At 28.6% G+C, this 7,385-nt stretch overlaps 1 protein-coding gene across 1 annotated transcript in view; it reads left to right on the top strand.

Annotated features, from left to right (window-relative positions):
- Positions 1-6,762: 6,762 nt before the first annotated feature.
- LOC100161233 (gonadotropin-releasing hormone receptor) overlaps positions 6,763-7,385 on the top strand; it is a 105,545-nt gene continuing 104,922 nt past the window's right edge. The window contains exon 1 of the mRNA XM_003245893.4: positions 6,763-7,129. The gene's annotated coding sequence lies outside the window, so the exon portion shown is untranslated. The remainder of the gene's footprint in view (positions 7,130-7,385) is intronic.

Genomic DNA, 7,385 nt, shown 5'->3' with positions numbered 1-7,385 from the left:
AGCTCTCATGTCTTATAATATTAAAATAATTATTTTTATATATCTATTATTTTGTTTTAGTCAAACCTTGAATGAAAAAATAACTTGCACTTATTTCAGTCTTCAATATTTATCAAACATATACGTTTGTAATATTATATTAATTGTATCAAACATGTTAGATTTTGTACCTACCGCCTGATATATAATATAATATTAATATTATATTGTATATCTGTTAGTTGAAACACTTGTAACACGCTAGCATGTCATGTAAAGTAGGTATGATGTAAAGAATTTTAATAAATAATTTTTGCACAAGACCAATACTTATTATGGTAGGTGCTTTAATGAAATTGTATTTATTTATAATATAAAATTGGTTATTAATTCTTAGTTAGGTTACAATTTTTTCGATCATAAAAGTATTATAATATTATTAAATAGTTAATCATATAGTTAAATTAATCATCTCATATCTAAAATTATTTATTAAATTACGTAAACAAGTACCTGAAAATTATAATATTTTGAGTTAATACACGTAAATACTTTACTCTTAGTATTTTATATATAACGATAGTGGGAGTAGACAGTAGGTGGGTAGTTCGTGGGTGTCTATATAAAAGAAATGGAAACAGTGATAAATTATTGTAGCATTTGAAAAACAGTAAAAATAAGACAAATAGATGCCATTCGGATGACACTGATAACTTTTACGACTACAAGTAGATAAGATAACAGTTTGCAATTCATTGTACACAAACTTTATGTTACCTATATATTTATTTAATCCAATATTTACTGCCACTTATCGAACATATTTTTTCTCAAATTATTAATGTTATAAGTTTATTATATAATATTATTATTAGGTACTATGTATATTATAGATCTTGTAATAGCATGTAAGTATACCTATGATGACACATTTTAAATAAAATAAATAAAAAAAGTGATGCCCTACAAATGTTATCCTGGGTGGACCATAATATCTTGTAAATTCTTTTGGCAACCCCCCCACCCCCACCCCTAAATATGAAACATGTACCTATCAAAAACTTGCATTTTTGATTGAGAAGTTTTTTGGTGATTATCGTTATAAAAATATACAAATCACAAAAGAGACATTTTTCTAAAAAACTATTCACATCTACGCATATTATCTATTTTGATGTATTTTTACAGCCATAATATTCATTGACTCTTCGGAAGAGTATTATTGTGCATGCCAATTTACCTTTAAAGTACCTACTAACGCTGATATGTACGAAAATAAATATTTAAATATAGTTCTCTTATTATTAACCCCGAACTCGCTATGTGCACTCTGCAATGATAGTTTATCATTTATAATATGATTAAAAGCCTAATTCATTTCACGTGAATTGTTTGTGAGCAGACCGATGGATCAATAGAAATCAATAGGAGCATTTAAATATTATACGGATTACAGTATTGCGTAATGTTACTGCTGGTAGACCCAGTCCGTGACTGACGGAAGATTATACTAAAAAAATCGGTGTTTCTGGTTTAGGCTTTTGAATACCTATAGGTTTATTACAACTTTATTATTGCAGATAATCTACACCTTAATGTCACCCATTTATATTTTACACACTATATTATCATCAAGATCAAGATGGCTCTGTCCATTCAACACACGTCTCCACCAACTGCGATAGAGCTCTACCCTCTGTAATACAATGGTGAAATAAACACAACCTGGGAACCTGGGAAGGGAGGATCTTTAACTGTGAAATAATAATAACAACATTTTAACACTTATGTATATTAGGTTTAGACAAGTATAGGGCCCCAACAAATGGAAGGTATTAAACGCTTCTCGTTTCCCCCGATGATTAACCCTTATTCTTATATACGAACATAAGGCCTATATATATAAGTACCTACCTATATCGTAGGTTAAAGAGGTCTACATTTATCTTTATAAGAGCAGTATGGTTATTGATTGCTTTTAAGATATATTATGTGTGGTGTACGATAGTGCTTCAGTGTTTGAAAGTTGTTTAGTAATCGGTTCTTGTGTACTTCTATGTATTGTATATAGAGACTTTTTTTCAATTGTAAACCTGACAACTGTCATAATCATTGCGCGCACTGCAGTGTTTTTATTATTTTTCTGTGTTAGTCATTTGTCCATGTTCTCATTTTTCAATATATTCTATTTATTACAAAACTTGCAGATGACTATACATACAATCGAAATTGATAAAAATATTTGTTCATTACCTAAGTTAAATTTACTTCAATGTTTATGGCATATAGGTACACGAGAACAACCATAAAATTATATACATTCCACCAGTAAGTATATTGATAATTTTTTTATTGAGTACCTATATATATCTATTTTCAGCAGTGAAATGATATCATTCTGTTATTGTTTTTTCATGTACAAAAAGAAATCTTATTATGTGTTTCAGGTTTGACGAGTCTGAATATTTATGATTTAAAGTTATGATAGTGGTTTTCAATGATTATTTTAGGGATATATGATATGGCAGTGTCATATCTGTGAAATATATTATTTTTTCTTTCGTATCATAGTGTTATAACAAATCGTGGAAAAAAGTTCAATATTTTTAAGTCCCTATAGTAGAAAAGTTCGGTATCCATAAAGTAAGGCTAAAAATAATTTATAAAAAAATAACAATAATTAATAGGTAGGTCTTATTCTATAAAAAAATCAAATTAATTATTCATACAAAAAAATATATATGAATTCATAGGTAAAACTCGATAAACTAGATCATTTAGATAAAATCAATGGTTCTATATTCCGTGCTCCCAAAAGTCGAGTAGTGTTCAAAGTCTAAAGAAAGTAGTTATATTCTTATATCGTTATATAATTGAAAAGTTGTGATATATCGGAATTATGCGATATTATTATAGGAACCTATAGGAATCTACAACAAGATTAGGTAGTTGTTAATTTCGTCAGGTAAATCATTTAGTTAAAATTGTTATTAATACTAATTGGAACTTTAATATAGTTCATCATATTACATTTTTCCTTTTACCTAATTATTATAATATAAACCCAACTTTTTTACCGTTAACATTTTAGGCTTCGGACTTTTGACCTCAGACGTTTTTGGTAGATAGGAAGGTAGGTAGTCTACCGGTAAAAACGTAGGCTAAACATACTTACATAGGTACCTACAGTTAATTTATATTACCTTATGTAATTATATAGGTAGGTACTTAATATTTATGTTATAAATGCATACATAACATTATCTAATAGGTATTTTATTATTAAGGATCGTTATTATGATAGCTATTTTATTTGAATCGATTTATTTTTTAAATGTTGGTACCTATAAATAGTATTTGTTAATGGTTTATCACTAGGTATTGTTTATTGTAATTTATAATTACGTGTTGACTTAATTACTGTTTATATTGAGCTAGATTATAATATACATGTTTATCTCTATCTGGATTCTGTTTCTTTAAATATATATATATATATACATAGTAATATTTAAATACTTAATCGTGTGGTCTTATTGTCTCTTGTTAAGTATTTGAGAAATTTGAAAATATACATATAAATAAAAACCTCGGAATATGCAAAAATAAAATAAATAACGCAGATCTAGCGATTTTTGGTCTATTCAGTAAAAACATATGAACTTTCGGTCCCTAATAATAAACATAACCAACCATAATTGGTGTAAAATGTAATTAATATTATAATCTAACCAAGTGAAATTAGAAATTGGCTATTAAGCTTGTGTAATACTCCAAGAGAAAGGTAGTAACAGTATATCGTAAAACTAACATGAGTTTCTTGATTTTTTATTTTAGATTCTGAGAGGAGTGATGAATGTATTGGTGTTACAATTATATTGTGTGTTTTTTAATTTTTATTTATGTCACTGTGTTGATAAGTAGTCGAAATAATTGTTAGATTTTCATCTTCAGTAACTATTGTGATGGGAAAGTGAATCTAATTGATGCTTCGACTTTAGCCTTCGAGAGGTAAAAATCGTTATATTCCAGCAGTGTTCTAATAAGCGTCAGAAAATGAAAAAAAAAAATTTAAAAAACCTGGAATTTTAACGCAAAATTAGTTTTTACAAAATCAATTTGGGTTTTTTAGGTGTAACTAAAAAAAAAATAACCGTTGATTTCTCATTTTTAATATTTTTGAGCTATTTATTGACATTTTAAATTTTGAATTTTTTTTATATAAATATCGATGAAAAGCTTTTCACTGGATTAAAAGTTTGAAAATTTAACACGAGGTTCCTTGTAAGTTTTTATAATGGCAGTTTTAAAATATTGAAACACTTCATGATTTTTTTATAAGCATGTAAAGTTCAAATTTTGGCAAAATTCATCTAAACTTATCCCATTATTAGTATTATATTTTACCTACATCATTATTGATTTTTTAGAAGGTACTGAATTTTAATTTAGTGTGTCAATATACTAAATAGTTACTTTTTATAAATGCAGTATATCTCCATTAGGTATTTAATTGTGTTGCTTTTTATTCAAATGTTTCAAAGATATTAGATAATAACATAAATCATATAATTAATTTGTATAAAATTATTATAATGGTAAGTAAATTGAAATAGAGACAATGACGTGGTTAAAAACATTTTCAGTGTACCTACATACTGCAAGTCATTTTAGCATGATCTTAGTAAACACGCAACATGTGAGAAGGGAAATGATGAGTAATAACTATAAAAAAAATACGTAGTATATTCATTCAAAATACTGCTTTATTATAATATATGTAGGACAAGTAACATAATGAATTTTTCTTAGTTTTAGACAATATATATATTTTTTTTATTTTTTTTATTATATTGAAATGAATCTACAATCTATACATTTTTTTTTGTACAATTAGTAGGTTTGATAAGTGACAGTAAAAATAGGTTGACATGAATCTTAAGATTAGAGAGGATACCCAGTGGTAACATCCTATATAAGCAATATAATTTTAAAATTAATTATTGGTAGATTCTACATTTTTAAATCACGTTTAAGGAAATTAATAATGGTTTTTAGTTTTTACTGTGTTTCGCTTTAATAAAAGAAACACGTAATTGCTATTTATAGAAACATCAAATAATCTTTTTTAAATGTGATACACTGATACCTATAACTATAATTTATATTAATAATATTAGAACTTCAATTTTATGGATTTTAACTTTTCATGAACTCTTTGGGCTAAATCATTTTCAATTGACAAAATTGCTAACGACGAGAGTCTATCATCTATCATCGTGGAACGTAATAATAAGTTTTTATTAATTTAAGCTTAGAGAAACTTTGTTCACCGGATGCTACTGTAAGTGGGATCGTCATTTCGTCAACAATATTCTTAGAGATATCCAAGTGTAAGGGAATATAATATATAATAATATGTATAATGTGTGTGACATGTATATCATAATATGTACTAACTTATTGCATACTATGTTATATTATTTATTATCATATTTAGATAATATAACATAAGTTATAAGTAACAGACTTTAAAGGTTGTTGCTATTGATAATATAAGGGAGTGTGATGAATTATTGGTTCATCGTGCTATCGATGGATTTGGACATTCGTGCCGTGTATATTGGTAATGCAATATTCCAATGACGGTTTTATGTAGGTACTTAGCGTGTGTACAGTGTATCTACAGGTTTACGTTCCTCTAGTAAATTTATGTATACGACGCGGAGTGGATGGTATTAATCACGCTGAGTGGTGAAATATCTCATTTAACTATTTGGTACATTTAGTATGTAATATGTATATAATATGTACTATATGTGCGTATTTTTTCTTGAAAAGTAACATTTATATTGCTGTCAAAACGAGAACAAGACTGTTTGAGAAACGTACTTTCCGATAATTGGCATATGATTATCGACTTGTAATAATATTTTTAAAACAACGAACTTTCAAATCGATTGTATCGACCTACTAGCGTGGTGGTTATTCGCCCGCATAATGTATTATTATTATTATTGGGAGATGGGCTACCTATTTAGATTGTCATCGTCATTTTATGAGGAACAAGACGTGTACCTACCTATTATTATTGTGGTACTAATGTACTATACATAGAATATAGATACCAATTTGTTGAATAACAAGCCCGCGCAAAATCTTATCATGGTTTACATTTTTTGGTTTCAGATAAAAAACTAACCACGAGTATACGTCGTATACTTGTCGTCAATACAATTGTATAGTGTATACCTAATTCACGATGATGTGCGCGTGTTTACAAGGATCACTGATTAGCTGTGGCCTGTGACTAGGCGGTAACAGCAGCTCTATAAATGTATAATATAGGATATATATCATAATATATTATAATATACTTATATAATATATTATTATATTAATATATACATTTTTGATGTCACCGTCCCTATATATCTCGCGTACGTTTCGTCTACAACGGGGTAGGCACTGCAAATTTATGAAAATCTTATTCATACGCATGTGGTAATTCAGACATCCAGCCAAAGCATAGTGTGAAATCCGTCCACCCAGGATAGTATTGTTGTTATTATTATTATTATTATTATAGTCATATATGTAATATTATGTATATTGTGTTTTTTTTATTATCACTTTTTTTTTTTGTATAAATTATTATGCGATATCGAATTGACCCGAACCCGGTTCGTCCGCGTGACCTCCAAATCGGGCGGCGGCGGCAGTAGCGGTAGCGATGGCGGCAGCAGGCCGCGCCGGGAGATTGATATAATAATAATATTATTTTTCGTGTGGTCAGTTTCCCAAACGTCGTTGTGCGTGTACGCAACTACGCGCGTACGTACATGTACTACCGTCTACCACGTAGTACTGTCCGTCGTCGCTTTCAAAAGTTCCTCCACGGTTCCATCCCTCCTCGGTGACCATCCCTCAAACAGTAACAATAACAATAACAATAATAATTATTATCGTATTCGTGGACAGTGCGTGTGTGCGCGTATATATGTGCAGTTGGTTTTATTGAGGCACGCGTTTGGTATTTATTTTTTTCACTTTTTTTGTTGTAATTTTTTGTCTGGAGTACAGTAGTTTTACTAGTGAAACAATCAGTTCCTGCAGTCCAGTCAGTCGCCACCCTTAATTGTAATCACAGGTATACTATCGCCCGCTGATTTAATAATTAATCTATAAAATTTTAATTGTTTATAAAATATATCAACCCGAACACTAGGTACTATTTTGTCCCGATATTGTACAACATTGCGTACAGCGATCAAGCTCTGAAAATATCCAGAATATCCAGAATATATAGTATAAATATAACGTATCAAAGGTTAAAGCCATCTATTTTTTTTACTCTGCATTTCTTGTTATTATTTTTGAGAAATATGCCCGACGAAAGTATATAA

This window comes from Acyrthosiphon pisum, chromosome A1 (genome assembly GCF_005508785.2).
Source record: "Acyrthosiphon pisum isolate AL4f chromosome A1, pea_aphid_22Mar2018_4r6ur, whole genome shotgun sequence".
Classification (NCBI taxonomy): Eukaryota; Metazoa; Arthropoda; class Insecta; order Hemiptera; family Aphididae; genus Acyrthosiphon; species Acyrthosiphon pisum.
Note: the sequence above shows the minus strand (reverse complement) of the source record. Positions and strands in the feature narration are given on the sequence as shown.